This window comes from Amblyomma mixtum, chromosome 7 (genome assembly GCF_055824585.1).
Source record: "Amblyomma mixtum isolate Tamu chromosome 7, ASM5582458v1, whole genome shotgun sequence".
NCBI classification, from domain to species: domain Eukaryota; kingdom Metazoa; phylum Arthropoda; class Arachnida; order Ixodida; family Ixodidae; genus Amblyomma; species Amblyomma mixtum.
Window position 1 is genome coordinate 94,909,349 of NC_143018.1, and position 16,734 is coordinate 94,926,082.

Below are 16,734 nucleotides of genomic sequence, written 5' to 3' on the forward strand. Positions count from 1 at the left end.
TTTACGGCGGTGCGCAGAGGGTCTTCTTGTTTCCCTTGATCAAGAGAAGGCGTTTGACTTTTTAGAGCACGAGTATATTTATGGGACGCTGGATGCTTTCGGTTTCCCAGCTTCTTTCGTGCTTCTCATTAAAGAGATGTACAGAGATATTTCAAGCACTCTGTTCCTCGATGGCCGGGAAAGTACCGCGTTTGATGATCGCCGTGGCGTCCGTCAAGGTTGTCCGCTCTCCCCCCTTTTGTTTGTCTTAGCACTAGAGCCTTTCCTCTTGGCAGTCAATCGCCACTCCCTTATTAGAGGTCTGGCTTTGCCAGGGAGCGAAGCGGTGCGCGTCACTGCTTATGCAGATGACATCACTCTGTACTTAGCTGATGAACGCAGCCTGCTCGAAACTCTAAATGTTTTTCGTGAGTACGCCTCCTTGTCTGGAGCTGCTCTTAATTACTCGAAGAGTCGTTACTTTTTTGTGGGGTCTACAAGACTCGTATTACATCTGCAATACCTTTGCAGTGGTGCGCGCAGATGCGCATTTTAGGTGTGACCTACGACTGTGCTGGAATATGGGATGGTGTGTGGTCTTCGGTCGTCAACGACATTACAGCTCGTGTGCGAAGGGCGCAGACATTCGACCTACCTCTGCTTGAGAGGCGCTACCTGGATCAGTCAGTCATTCTCGGTGCCTTCTGGTACCTTTGCTATACTGTTAAACCACCCCTACGTGTCTTAAGGCGGGTGCAGGCTACAGTTTTTTCTTTTATGCGAAGCATACTAAAATAGCCCAACCCAGCTCCTCGAGCGCGGCGGTGTCGTTACCATTGACCTTTCGTGACCTCCATGTCATACCACGTGATGCGTGACGTCACAGCAGATGAAAAACGGGTGCCCAACTCGCGCCGTCGCGCGAGGCGTCGTGACCAAGGATGACCACGTGGTGCGTGACGTCACAGCAGATGAGAAACGGGGGCCCAGCTCGCGCCGTCGCGCGAGGCGTCGCGACCAAGGAGGACCACGTGATGCGCGACGTAACGACATAGGAGAAACAGGGCCCCAGCTCGCGCCGTCGCGCGAGGCGTCGCGACCAATGTGTTTTCTGCTTCTGTCGCTAGGTGCGCTGTAGTGAACACGTGACGCTGGAGCGGCGGTATACAAGGGGGTGCGCCTGTCTCTGCTAGGCGTACACGGGATAGAGATGCCTCCTGGAGACAGGGTTGCTCGTTGGAATGAGAAGCAAAAGTTGCGGCGTGCTAGAGAGACTGATGAAGAGCGTGAAGAACGTCTAGCCAAGCGGCGTGCTCGATATGCAACTCGGCGACAATATGCTTCGCATCTGACTAGGCTTAACCTAAGCTAAGCCTGAGCCATTTTTTTTTGTCAGGTGGTACCGAGCTTGTGGCTCGTGCTGTTCTTGGACAACCACGGGAGAGAGGAGGTTTTGCCTTTCCAAATTTGTCTGTTACGTCCTCGCTGTTAGCTTTAAAGGGTATTTTGCGTATCCTGCTTGGAAACGCGTCTCCGGCGCGAACCCTGACTCGGTACTTTTTGGGCCCTTCTTTACGATTTTTGGATCCCGCAGCCCCTGTCAATCATGGACCTCAGTCAGAGCAACCTACCGCTTTCTATGCCTCGTCAGTGGCCTTTTACAGTCATGTAACAGCAGTAGCACCTGATGTCAACATCGTAGCAGACCGTGTGGTGGACATTATGGGCTCGCTATTGTTGCCTGTTGTGCCGGCGGCTCGCCGCTCACTTATGCGCCGCGTTCAGTGGGCGCGCTTAGCGTCGACACCTCTCCCAGACCATCTACGCGACTTTGTCTGGAAACTTGGCTGGGCAGTGCTCCCTACTTGTGATCGGTTAGAACGATGGAGTGTGTTACGCTCCAGTACCTGTCCGAATTGCCCGCTCCCGGAATCTAATCGCCACGCTACAGTCACCTGCGTGGTAGCGCGTGTCTTTTGGCGCGCTGTTCATGCGGGATTCCGTGGGCAGGACATTTCGTGCTTCGTCTCCCGCGGCCGCTTCCCCAGCGGCCGTTTTGCTCGTCTCTTAATTGTTGCGGGTCTTTTTAGTTTATGGCGCAGTCGATGCGCCGCGGTCGCTGGTGGCTTTCGACACCGCGCTGTGTGGCCGATTCTCGGCCGTCTCCGACGGGAGCTCATCAGTTTTTTGTCCGAGGAACTCTTTTTCTTGGATGAGGAAGAGTTTCTCCGGCAATGGTCATGCCCATTCATTTCTGTGAATAACAGTCGTCTTTTCCTGGTTTTTAGGCCAAACTGGCGCTAAGGTCTCCTTTTAAATGTTTCAATGTCAAATTATTGCCTTGTCACCCTTCTGTCAATAGGTATTTTTATCCTGTTTTATATCGCCCACGAGCAATTCCTCTTAGTTACTTAGATATGTTTTTTGGTACCTGTTTAATTGGCTCGCCTTACATGCTTATTGTCATGTGTTCTTGTAAATGTCACTGTATCTCGTAACCTTGGCATGTGTACATATGTAAATAAAATTTTTTCTAAACAATTTGAGGAGCTTGTGAGATCGCAACTGCATGGACGCTCTGTGCGCGATTTTTTTATCTCTCTGTGCTCATAGTGCGCTAGGGCGGATAGGCGCTCATTTTTTGTAAACGTCGAGAGGATGGCGCGATACGGTGGAGGCTTGCCCAACGACGAGTAACCAGGAACTACATCGTGAGCATCTCCAGCCGCTGCTCAGCCGCTCGTGATATCGGGACGAAAGCGCTTTCAGTTTCATATCTTGCCTTCGTTAGTTGCCGCGTATTTACGAAATACTTGATATAGTTCCGTATTTATCTTCTGTGGCAACGCGTTGTCCGAGCGAGCATCTGAGCAGCGTCATTGCCAGTACTGTTGGACACGCAACTTTCATCGGCGGCAGTTGACGGGCGTTGCAAGTGCGGTAGAAATGGAGAGCAACTAACCGGCGGAGGTATGCGAGCGTCTTTGTTTATTGCGTGCTTGTGTTCTTAATTGCTCTGCCTACTACGCCTGCAGGGTTATACCCGTGCCACACGCGCACAAGAAATGGCAGTGAATGCTTAAGGCCTTAGGTTTGTTAATATCATTATTTTCGGAGTTGGTGCTACACGTCCACATTTAATGCCATTATCGAAAGTGACGATGACGATAACGCTTGTAAGGTAGTCAAAAGTTTAATCTGAATATAAACATTCCTGATGAGCACAATATATTAGGAATGTTGTTCAAATGTAATGTAAAAACGGTTTTCCAGAAAATGCGGCTGTTCCTGCTTTACAAGTTGAAAAAGTAGCCATAAACTGCATGTCAGCACATAAATCGAGAGTACCTGTCAAAAAGGCTGGTTAAAATGGCGCTCTTCGCATCGAAAATGCGGTATAGATGCCTCATGTGACTGAAAGTTAAGCATTAACCATATCCTACTGGGTAGGAAGTTGTTACTAACAAAGCTTCATGATTTTCTGTGTGTTGAATGGGAACGAGAGTACACATTGCACCGGCGAATGAGTTGTGGCGAACTCAGTAGGTCGCGAATGGCAGTTAGGCTAATGCCATTAAATTCATGCGTGTGGCACCGCACGAATGCCATTAAAACTTAAGGCAGTAAGCACGTAATGGCATTAAATCTGTTCGTGTGGCACGGGTATTACTTGCAATTGGTTAAACTGACACAGTTCAGCCAACGCGTATTCGAAGTAACGTGGACGATATTAGTATGCAGTCGGGATGAAAAACGATGTATTGAAGCCCCAGCAGAAGATTCGCAGAGGTTACTTCATTCGGAAATATACATAAAACCTCAGGGGGCTCGTACCAGCCTGTTTATGCCTTGAGCAGCTTATACAGCAGTATGCAGAAATGATCGAAACTCGCGTACTTTCCAAGCGTCATCCTTATAACCTGCCGCATCACGTATTTCTTCATTTCATCATCATCATTATCATCAGCCTAACCACGCTCACTCAACGACAATACCTCTCCATTAGCCCTGTCCTGTGATAGCTGCGGCCATTTTATTCCCGCAAACCTCCTCATCTCGTCCGACCCGACTCCCTGCCGTCCCCTGCTGCAGTCACCTTCTTTTGTAATCCAGTCCGTTCTCTTTTACGACCATCGGTTATCTTGCCTTCGCGTTACATGCCCTGCTTATTCCCATATCTCCTTGATGAAGGCATTTCATTTTAAAGGCATTTCTTGATGAAGGCATCTCAGTTTAAAGATGACGAAGAACGTTCTAAACGCGGTTCGAAAGGCAACTACATCAGTCTCGACAGTTACATGTGTCTGCGTTCATTTGAGGTATATCTGGTCGCATCACGGGTCACAAACAAAGCGATAAAGCCATGTGCCGGCACCTTTGAGCATAGACAAAAATTACGAAGCTTCGAGTAGATATTAGTTTTTAGACTAATATCCCTCCTCAATAAGCTAGATTATTATGGTATCCGTGGGCTAAGAGATACTATTTTGCAGTCGTACCTAACCGGCCGATCCCAGTGTGTTGGAATTAATGGTTACTGTTCCACTTTCCAGCAGATTTAATCCGGTGTTCCACAGGGTAGTATTCTTGGGCCGTTTTTATTTAATGTAATGTAAAGGACCTCATGTCTACAGATGATAATACCGCATTTGTATTGTATGCGGTTGATTCAAGCTTGTTCTTTAGCTCAACTAATGAAGTAGACTGGTTTAAAATGGCAAATAATGCGTTGTCAAAACTACTGAAACGTCCGAAACAAACAGCTTAAGAATAAACGAAAAAAAGAAACAAAAGCAATTATATTTGCGCCTAAAAAGAAACGCTTGGCCTCTAGTCATGAGCTAAAATTAGGACCTAATAAAATAGATATCGTGAAAGAACATAAAATACTAAGTGTCGTATTCTCCAGTCAGATGACATGGGACAGTCATGTGGAGAAAAAAGCTAAAAAACTCATCTGCTGTAGGTGCCTTATTTCGAATGCGTGATCTTTCCGATATCCATTAGACTACGAGTTTACCACGCACTCTTCCGTTCACACCTTAAGTATTGCACACCAGTATGAGGAACGACTACAAAAAAGAAAACGTCGGCACTCTTCTGCGTCTAGAAAAAAAAGCCATGCGTTGCATAAACAATGTACCATATTTACATCGTTCAGCCGAGCTATTTCTTCAGCATCATCTCATCAATATCGAGTCTATTTACAGTTACCGCCTCCTCTACCACTTTTATTTTGCTAATGAAATGTATAAGGAACTCCTAATGACACTCTCAGGTGCAACGTTACGCTGCAATATTTCTAAAACACGTGCCCCTGAAAAACGGTTTATTCCGCACCACCGAACTAATTACCTTCTGCAGTCATTAAGCTATACACTGCCAGTGTTACTAAATAAGATCAGCGTATCTAGTTTTAATCATGCGCGAATAACACGTAAAATTTTGCGTTCAACGTTTCTGGAGTGACCCGTGTTTGCTGTTTCTGGCGTAAAACGGTAACGCGTACAATAAAACATACACATGGTAGTTTAACCTCTCATTTGTGCAATTATTTTATTTTTTTGCAGTATCGTGTGCATGTTAACCCTAGTCTTTGTATGACATCTCGACATCTTTTTTGATTCATTTATTCACATCCTATTTTTATAAATTTATGATAAAATGTGACTGTTTATTTAAGTATAGCAATTGGTACCTTATGTAGAATTTTTTTTGTACCGCTGTCACTGTTGACTGACGCCGGCTTCAGGGCCTCGTCAGTTTTTTTCCTGGGACACCGTCAACATTGTGAAATGTAGAAAATAAAAGCCAATTGAATTGAATTGACCCACTGTCCTGATTTGCCTGTCTCGGTCACTGATCATTTGCAACTTGTCCCCCGATTAGTTGGCAAGGCAGTGTCATATGCGAATCGCAGATGGCGAAGGTGTTCTTCATTAACCTTTATTCCCAAGTGTTCTCAATCGAAATCTTTGAAAACCAAGCCAGATCTTTACATACGTCCTGTCTATATGCGGTGAAAAGTACAGAATTATAGTGCGCCCTCCCGCCATTAGTCCCGGCCTCTTGTGTTATCATACTTGGTGCTTATGTTTTCTCCGACGCATCACACGCGGGTCACTTGGCGCTGAATTGGAGGCTGACATCGCCCCAAAATAATTTATTTCTAGTTATGTGGTTCGACTGCTGTGCAATTTGGCATAAGTCATTGCACAATCATGTAAATTTTGTTTTGCAAGGAGGAGGAGGAGGAGGATGTAGGAGAGGAAAGGCAGGGAGGTTAACCGAAAGAATAATCAGTTTGCTGGGGGGGAAAGGAGTGAGGGGATAAAAAAAAGAAAGAAAAAGGAGAGTAACCGAAAATTGAAGGCACTCTAAAACGTCACTGTTCGTTAAAGTCACAGCCTATCGTACCGGCCAGAAGTTCTCAAGAAGCGGAGCAGTGCCTTGCAGGCCTTCTCCGCCGACGACCGCCGCGGCCATTGGCCGAGAATCTTCATTTCCGTGAAAGGGCGTGGATCTAGGCGCTCCAGCGCACGGCTGAGAGACTGCCTTTCGGTGGTGTAGGCAGGGCAGTCACAAAGAATGTGCAGAGGTAGCGGTTTATGTTAGTTTTAGTTTTATTGTCTTCCATATTGCCCGCTTTGGTGTGGTTTGTTCCTTCGCAGCAGGAGATGGTTATATACCACAAAGAAATGGGGACGGATATAGGATAGGCAAAGTCTTATTAATTGGCTTCATTTTTTGATGTTAGAGTTCAACTAAGCCGTACCTGCGGATAGCCAATGCGATTGCCGAACAAATTCATAGACTGCTGCCTTAAGTGTGTGCATGTTGTATCGATGCTTAAAGATTGACGGTATAGGCGTTAGACGATGCTTATGGCGGAAACAAGCAATATATCCCTGGTAAGGCCGCTAACTGGAACGTTTGAAAAAACAAAACAAAACATAACCTGTGCATTCGGTAGTGCAATGCTAAGGAAGGGATTGTTGCAGAAATTTCTAAAAAATATGGGCTCATTTCGAACCTATACTCGTATCATATTTGATGCAGTAGACTTTCGTTGCACACTCTAACGAGCACATGAAGCTGAAGTATGTGGTATGAGTTGGTGAAAAAAATAATTTCTATTTTGTTCAAGCAAAGAGCAACCTCGGATTTCGCAGAAACGATAGAACTGAACTAGTTTTCGCACAATTCTTGCAGCGATGCCCTTAATTTGCTATGAGCGGCAGTTGGCCAACACCATTTTTTGCTGATTTCATGTGGGAGCTATTGTTGCTGTTGTAGCTGTATTTTGCATAATCTTCCTTTTCTTTGAGGAAAAAAACGGCAGGTTAGATGGTCGTCCCTTCATCTGAAATTTCCAGATTGCATCAGACATTAAGAGAGCTCTTAAATAAATATCATCAGCTTCGTTGGTATCATTTTAAACTGTGCACACCGGCACGTGTGGATGTTCCAAGGCTTTGCCATTCCTCTTCGTCACTTTATCGAAATTTCCTCCAGTCGCTGACGCAGTCACCGGAACCAGACGCTCGAAATGTCCCTCGCATCAATTCCAAAAACAGAAAAGCTGTAGTTACTGTACGCGCAGAGGAACAGAAAACGCATTTGCGATCATCGATGAATTGCAACCATAAATAAAGACGCAATGGGGTCAAGTTTCTCTACTGCCTCTTCTTTAGCACGCAGCTAGATTACCTTCACTAATAACTTAACACTTGTTAAGTTAACACTAATAACTTAACTTGTTAATAACTTAACAAACGTTCATTTTGAGACCTACATGGCATACAACACTTCACGACCAACGCGCAATAAACACAATTTGACAATCATGGTGCCACGGTGCCGAACGAAAGCGTATCAGTTTTCTTTTTTTCCAAGAACGATATTGGAATGGAACGGGTTTCTGTGTGACGTGGTCCGTTTGACAGATCAGAAGTCTTTTTTATCTGCTGTCATATCGTCATTTTAAGCGCAGTGTATTCATTCATCATGAGAAGTAGCGGGGCCAGGTGGTTCATTTTTCTACTTAAAACAGTGCGCAGGGACAGGACACAGTGCTGTGTCTGTGTGTTTCTCGACTGTGTCCTGTCTCTGCGCACTGTTTTAAGTAGAAATATTCATTCATGCTCTTTTTGTTTGCTTTCTTTTGTATTTTTAGGTAACCGAGTACATTTAATCTTGCTCTTTGTCTTTCTATGAAACCCTGTGTGTTAGCTTTTGCTTCTTTATTCGCATTTTTACTTGCTTTGTTTTGTCGCGATCTACGATATATCCTTGTACCGCTCCTGCCTTGGCCACCAAATAGAGGCTGGCAGTATTGAATAAATAAATAAATAAATAATGAAGAGACAAGGGAAGGGAAGAGTGGGATTCGTTATGATGTGCTTGAAGGAAGCCGACAGTCCCCGAAACCAAGGAGCATAGGGAATGGCTTTGTTTTCGTTAGTTTACGGTGTTCACCAATGGGAGATAATTGGCGTAATTAGTTAAAGATATTTGGTTAGCAAGAATAAGAAAAAGGCACCACGTGCCGAAGGTGGGACGCGAACCCAAGACTTCCGAGTTTCGCGTCCGGTGCTCTACCAACTGATCTACGGCGACGGCTGTCCGATCTTCTGCTTTCGGTGGTATTTATATGTAGTGTAGCCTTACCTTGGATGGATGGATAGGTGCGCCCCCTTTGAAACGGGGGGGAGGGGCAATTTATTTTATTTATTTTTTTTATTTATTTATTCATACTGTCAGCTGCTGCCAAGACAGGAGTTGAGATCCTTGAAATAAACAAGAACTAGATGCAGTACATCAGCAGATCACCGCCTTAGGAGAAATACAAAACAATACAACAATACAAATTTATAGGAAAGACAAAATGACATGTGATATGGGTCAAAAACATACCAGTCAAACCAGTCACAAATGCTTCATGAGGGCGTTTTCAAAAGCCTTTAAATCCGAACATTGAATCACTTCTTTTGGTAATTTGTTCCATTCGTCAATAGTGCGAACCAGAAAAGAGTATTTGAAGGAATCTGTCCTAAAATCCAGAGGTGTGATATGTTTGGAGTGTTTTGTTCTGCTGCCAGAAGCATTCAGTGGTTTGATGTATCGATCTAGATTGACCTTACAGCTACCTGTCAGAACATGAAAAAAGAATATCAGTCTGTTAAGCTGCATTTTCTGCTTCACAGTTGTCAGCCCGGCCCTGTTTCTAAGTTCAGACACTGATTGGGTTCTAGAGTACGAGTTAAAAATAAATCTTAGAGCTTTGTTTTGTACCCGTTCACATTTCAATATGTTTTGTTTAGTATACGGCTCCCAAACATGACTAGCGTAAGTCAGCACTGGAAGCACAGCCATCTTGTAAGCAAGTAGTTTTACCTCTACAGTGGCATCATGAAGTTTTCTTCGCAATAACCAGAGCTTCCGTGTGGCCTTATTGCAAACATTGTCAATGTGCGTTGTCCAGTTTAGGTCATGTTTAAGGTGAACTCCTAAGTATTTGACATCGGTTACTTGAGTTAATGCTGTAGCATTGATACTGTAAGTGAAGGTTAAAGGGTCTCTTTTGCGTGTCATGCACATAAAAGATGTTTTCGTTGCATTCAGTTCCATTTGCCACTCGTCACACCAGGAACTAATTTTCTCCAAATGGTTGCTAAGTTCTTGCTGGTCAGAAGAGGAATATATTTTTGAATACACAATGGTATCATCTGCATAATGTTTCATCACAACTTGTGGGGAAAAGCTTGTGCTCATGTCACTGATATATATTGAAAACAGTAAAGGCCCTATTACCGATCCTTGCGGCACACCTGATCGAACTGATTTTTTAGAACTATGAGTAGAGTTTAATGAAACAAATTGCTCCCTTTGTGATAGGTATGCCTCTATCCATTTCACTAGCTGACTGTTGCCGAGGGTAAAGGACAGTTTTATAAGCAGCTTTCTATGCGATATTCTATCGAAAGCTTTCCGGAAGTCAATAAAAACTATATCGATTTGCCCCTTTCCATCAATAAATTCACCAATCTCATGTACAAGCTCAGTCAGAATTGTGGATGTTGAGTATCCTCGTCGAAAACCGTGCTGATTGATCCCCAGAATGCCGTTTTCCTCCACAAATTTCATCAAGTGGTTGGTCAAAATATGCTCCAGCGTTTTGCAACATGTACTGGTCAGGGAAATTGGTCGGTAATTCATGACATCATCTTTGGGACCTTGTTTATGAATTGGTATTACCTTAGCCAGTTTCCAGTCATTAGGTACTTGACCAGATTCAAGGGATTTCTGGAAAACATCTGCGAGGTAAAATGAACACCACTATGCATACCGCTTTAAATAAGCATTAGGAATTTCATCAGGACCTGGGGATTTTTTTTCGTCCAGTTTGAGAAGTAGATTTAAAATGCCGGTATGACTTACTTTAAGCTCAGGTAAAGGTTGTATATCAAGAGATTCCGTTTGGGGCGTAGTACCGTCATCCAAAGTAAAAACTGACTCAAAGTATTCATTTACGAGGCATGCCATTTCAGTCCTATCAGTGATAGTTCTATCTTTGCTTGTCAAAAATTCAATGCCAGATTTTGGCTTTGAAACAAATCTCCAAAATTTTCCAGGAGCCGTTTTGATAAAACTAGTTAGTGTTTGTCTCATATAAAGGTGCTTTGCTTGGATAATTTCTATTTTCAACTCCTGAGAGTTGAAACTCCTCCTCCTGAGAGAGTACATTAATACACTCGCGAGTTGTTTTAGAGGTGGATTTTTTAGCCCTGAGACGTTTCAAAAGGCGCTTTTTATGAATAATTGTTCGTGTAATCCATGGGTTTCTTTTGTTGACTTTTTTAGCGCGCATGGGAACAAATCGCTTTATCGAGTCAAACACCACTGTTTTAAACCTCTCCCACGCATCGTTTACAGACGTAAGTTCTAGAGATATATAACGAGTGAAGTCGTCATACCCTAGTTCTAGGCTATCTAATATTGCGACATCATCAGCTTTATAGAAGTCCGGGATGGTCAAGGTTCTATTGTTTTTAACGGTGCAGTATTTAGTGGATATGTGAGTAATCACCATCTTGTGATCAGAGATCCCTTCTAAGACTTCATACCAATAATTTAGCTGCGAAACAGACTTATTTAAAAAGACAAGGTCAAGTAGCGACTCTCCCGATTCGTGGGTTCGCGTGGGTGTGCTCACAATTTGCGTTAAATCTAGGGAGAAGGCAATATCTAGAAGAGCGCGAGAAGTTGCCTGTTCATTCTGACCTTCTTTAAGGTTTGTCCAGTCAATAAGTGGTAGATTAAAATCCCCAGCCATTATCATCTTGCATTTACTGTGACCAAACTTGTCAGCTAAGAAATCATTGAGTAACTTTCTTTGATAAGTCAGCGACTGCTTCCCTTAGGCCAGTCACCGTCTCGTGTGTGACATTGAACTTAGAAAAGGAAGATTCTAGTTTAGCTAAGCGGTCCTCAAAGTTTTTTATGGCGATACGGTTTTCTTTCACTTCTTTTTGAACTGCTCTCTGATCACGTTTAATGTCGCCTAGCGTCTTCGTGTGTTCCTTCAGCGTTTGCAAAATCTGTTTTTTTTTCATCTGTGGTCGAGCCTGGGCCCGGATTCATTTCAACATCCCCACTTGTGATAAGTTTAAGACATGCAGACCAACAGTCACACACAAGCGATGCCAATGTGCGGGGGCACGGCACGACAACTAGAAACAAGTAATTACTTCTAATTGACGAAGTGTCCCATCTTACCTGCAGACAGGCAAATACGAGCACGTTGGACACCATGCTTGTGTGCGTGCCGTGCCCCCAACTGAAGCTGTGAGGGTTCGAGAGTCTGCTTTTGTAGGGAACAGCCAGTGCCGTGGTCGACGGTGATTGGTGGCAGTCAGCAAAGAAGGGTCCCAGGATGAGCGCGTCGATCAGCTGCATCGGCGACAGTTGTAGATAAGCGGGGAGCAGCGGTGAGCACTCTGGCTTGTCAACGTCATGGTAGCACTCGAATTTCCAGCGGTGGCGAGAAGCGGAACCTGCAGACAGGCAAATACGAGCACGTTGGACACCATGCTTGTGTGCGTGCCGTGCCCCCAACAGTCCCCAGGTTGCCACCATGCTCAGGTTTTTCTTACATTATTTTTGTTAAACTGTGTTGGCAATTCTAATTAAGATTCGGCCATATTCTTTCCCTACGGTTTTTTACACTTCTAACCTGATGCCTCCTCTGCTTTTCAGCCACCAATCCTTCAATCTCTTTTTGCTAACTTCCACTGCAGATTTATTTAGATGCCCATTGTTATCTTTAAACGCCAGGGCCTCAGGAAGAGTGACAGTGCCTTCATCAACATCCGGATGGATACCATCATATTTGAGTATGAGGTGTTCAATTGTTTCTACAGATCTGCCACACACAGCACATGTGTCATCATCTTCGTTCAATTTTTTTTTTGTAGCTGCGCGTTCTAAGACCCCCTGACCTAGCTTCAAAAAGTAGGGCACTGCCTCTTGAGTTATCATAGAAAAATTCTTTCCTGATCTGCCTTTTCCAGTGGCGATATAGTTCGACGCTATGCTTCTTTTCCATTGAATTAATCCAAGTTTTAACTTCCACATTTTGAACTTGTCTTTTAATGATCTTTCTTTCTCCGTTATCGTGTCCAGCATACTTACTGGTTAGTTTTCTAGTTCTTTTCCGCCACTATGAGTCAACGCTCTCTCTGTGTAAGTAGTTAAATACCTTAGCTGCCCACCTGTTATCGCCTAATTTCCTCAGGCGTTCTTCATATAGTATTTTACTCTCAGCTTCTCGTGCTTCGAACGATGCCCAGCCCATATTCCCCTGTACTGCCTCGTTTGTGGATTTGCCGTCGGCACCTAGTGCTAATCTTCCAACATCTCTCTGATTTACGTCTAATCTCGACTGAACTTCGTCCCTTAAGCACAGAACCGCATTCCCGAAAGTAAGCCCCGGTACCATTATTCCTTTCCAAATACCTCTAAGTGCTTCATATTTGTTGTACCCCCATCATGTCCCATGTTTCATTACCCCGGCGTCTCTTCGCCCTATTGCCCTAAGAGTCTGTTCGTGCTTTTCCGTGTATATCTGCCCTTCGTTTAGTCATATCCCGAGGTATTTGTATTCAGCCACTCTGGGCATTTCGTGCCCTTGTATTTTAAGCACCTGATCGGTTGTATTGTTGAAAATCATTACACCTGTAGGGGTGCATTTATTAGGCGTCCTCAAGAGACCGAACCGCCGTGCAGGATCTGGCAGCGTAGACGGGCGTAGCCAGCACCAAGAGAGCGGGGCAACTTCGTCGTCGTCAGGCGCAGCGTAGTGTCGGCGCATGGCTGTAGCGGAACCCGTCACAGCTGGCACACTACACACCTTAGTCGCGCTAAAACTGAAACCTAGAGCGTCTCCTTCGTCTGCACTACAATTAACCAAAGTTTGTAAATCTTCCTGGCTATCTGCTAACAGTACAGTATCGTCCGCATACATGAAACCCGGGAGCCGCTGCTCAACTACATTTCTGCTTAATCTGTACGACAGATTATAACCTAGATAACACTCTTGAGAGTGTTCATCAGCGCCACCCTCTTCCCTAGCGGCGTACGCGGTATGTCCTGTATTACCACGGGTGCCACGTAGGAACATGATCGAACGGGGACGGAGGAAGCTGCGCGAGAACCCTCTTATGCTACTTACGGCATCACACCGCAGAATAGAGGCCCTTGTCGGCTATTGAGCACACAGTGGAGGGTAAAAGAGGGGCTTGTGATGTCACTGAAACAAAGGAGCATAAGGGATGTTTTTTTCGATTAATTTCTGCTGTTTATCAATGGGAGATTAATAGCGTAATTATTTAAAAATAATTGATTAGAAAGCAGAAGAAAAAGCTCATGCCGCTGGCGGGATCGGAACTCTGCTTTCTCATCAATTATCCCTACAAATTACGCTATTGCTCTGTCATTAATGAACGCCAGAAAGTAACGGGAGAAAAGAACATTCCTAGGCTCCTTAGTTTCATGGACTGTTGACTTCACTAGTGAAGGGCTATACACATCAGCGCATTCTCGCTCGACGCGCAGACGCCGTGAGGGCCGCGTGAAATACAAGGCAAGGAACATAGCATTGTGAAGCGCTTTGTGTCAGATATGATATCTAGAAATTTAGGACATCGTCATGCCGCCCAAAGATGTTGCGTATCGGAGAGAATTATGGCATATGATTGGGGAACGTACAGGGAATAATTAAGCGTAGAAAGTTGGGCTAGTTGGTTGCTAGTACTATTGTGAGACATTCCCACAATAGTACAGGGAATAACACCGATAAAGTCATTGTGGGAAATCATAAGTAGCTTACCTTTTCTAGAGTAGAAAGTTTCGGACGGTTACCACCGCGTGCATTGCTAGAAAACGATCATCTTTGAATGAAACTAGCATACCCCTTGGGGTGGGGAGGGGGGGGGGGGTGAATGATGTATTCAGGCTTGTATATGAATGAGAGAAACAGTGCCGCACTTTCTGCAACAAGCTTAAAGCCAATAATAATGGTTTGGTTTGGTTTATGGGGTTTAACGTCCCAAAGCGACTCAGGCTATGAGGGACGCCGTAGTGGACGGCTTCGAAAATTTCGACCACCTGGGGTTCTTTAACGTGCACTGACATCGCACAGAACACGGGCCTCTAGAATTTCTCCTCCAAAGAAATTCAACCGCCGCGACCGGGATCGAACCCGCGTCTTTCGGGTCAGCAGCCGAGCACCATAACCACTGAGCCACCGCGGCGGCTTCCAATAATAATGATAAATAACTATGTTCCCAAACAAAAATACTTTCACTCACCTAAAGTTGGTAAATAAAATAAATTCTAAGGGCTACCAAAAGGAACCGCAGCCAGCAGAGAGGACATGGGGAGTTCCCATAATCTGCCCCGGGGAGTAGCCCAGAGAGGAAGAGAATATTGAAAACAGTATAGAGGTTGATGGAATGGGGTTAGGGAAATTATGATGGAAATGGGGATAGCGTGGGATTTGTCAAAAGACCCTGATAAAGTCAGCTTCTTTTCAGAATTCCGTATTGCATGAACACTCGTTTTTAGCAGAATATGCATCCCTCGGCCTTCAAGCGTACTCCCGTCAACAATGAGCGCTTGCAAAGGGGAAACCCAACAGTGGCACTGATTCCCTTCCCGAAGCTAGGCTATGCCCGAGCTTCGTCAACTTACTGGCTAACCGCGCCACAACCCAGAGCGTGCGTAGTCGACACGATACCCTTTCACGGTTTTTCGTATCGGCGGCAATCCAAACCAGCCGGACGCGAAAATATTTGCAACGTTTCAAGAGTGACACGGTTCTCACAGACCGGCCGCTGAAACATCGAGTTTAGAATTCGGCACATCGAATATAAAACTGTGAGTACTGTGGGGATATAGGAAAGAAGTTCCTAACCTGCCTAATTTTTATGAGGCTTCCTGATGTGCTCGACCAATTCACAACTGGCGATGGTATAGGCCTAGCATTTGTGTATTTAAAATCCCTGCGTGAGGTGTTAAAGCTGCACAGGGGCGTAACGGTGAAGCTAGCTTTAGAAGATCGGTTATGTACAGGGCCAGTCAAAAGTTTGCAGACCACAGGGTGGGCCTTCGAGCGGTACAATCGGGCACTTGTGGCGCCTATGAGGCTACCGAGGCAGTCTGGAGTCAGGACAAGCCTTGTCATCACCATCCAAGTATGTTGAACTTCGGAGTGCCATGAATACCACACTGCGCTGCCGAAATGTATGCAATGTGGCCTAGGTACTTTTGGCTAAACCTTTATTCGCCAGTGGTCAAAGACATGGGTGTTCTCTAATTTTTGCGATACGCTAATAAGTTTTACTGCGTTAGCAGTGTAGTTCTCTTCCGGCAAAAAAAGCCGTGGTATGTGTGTGCTTCTGCGTGTGGAGTCTACACCCCAGCATCCCGCACTTCGATCCGGGCAGCCACCAGTAAAAATGCATCTGCCACTTAAGATGCTCTATCCACCACCAATTAAGTCACCGGCCTCCATACACCAGAAGGCAGTGCCATCGCTGGGTCATCGGGCCAGTATGTCTGCTGTCATCCCCCAATGAGTGTAGCCAAGAAGTCCTTTCGGGCTGGTGTTTTGTCGCCAAAAGCTTAAAACAGGCTGTCACCGGGAGGCTACCGAGTTTAAAGCGAGTATTTCCAAAATATTTGGAGGAGCGAAGTGTTTTGTCGCCAAAAGCTTAAAACAGGCTGTTACCGGGAGGCTACCGAGTTTAAAGCGAGTATTTCCAAAATATTTGGAGGAGCGAAGTGTTTTGTCGCCAAAAGCTTAAAACAGGCTGTCACCGGGAGGCTACCGAGTTTAAAGCGAGTATTTCCAAAATATTTGGAGGAGCGGAGGGGGAGGGGAGGGGGGGGGGGGAGGTTCTGTTGGGCACAGCACAACCGGCTTGCCTACTCGCATACTTCCCTGGCCCTCCTTCTTTCACTCCCTGAGATCAACAATATAGCAGATCTACAGGAATTTTTTTTCTTGCACCAAATTTTTAAATAAAGGGTGCTGCTTAAGCGCACTGCCACTTCTGCCGTAAGACTAAAGGTATGGAGCCACTACAAACTCGGCATCGTGCAAAATATGACTTTCAATTAACAACAAATGTTTTAACAATTTTTGTTTAGCGATTTTAGAGGCAATATTGCTTTTGCAGAATTGATGCCCCT

General features: G+C 45.0%; 1 protein-coding gene across 3 annotated transcripts in view; it reads left to right on the plus strand.

Moving 5' to 3' along the window:
* The first annotated feature begins 2,709 nt into the window (after positions 1-2,709).
* Positions 2,710-16,734, plus strand: part of LOC149336897 (uncharacterized) — a 66,373-nt gene continuing 52,348 nt past the window's right edge. For all 3 annotated transcript variants that reach the window (XM_089553187.1, XM_089553186.1, XM_089553188.1), the window contains exon 1: positions 2,710-2,949. The gene's annotated coding sequence lies outside the window, so the exon portion shown is untranslated. The remainder of the gene's footprint in view (positions 2,950-16,734) is intronic.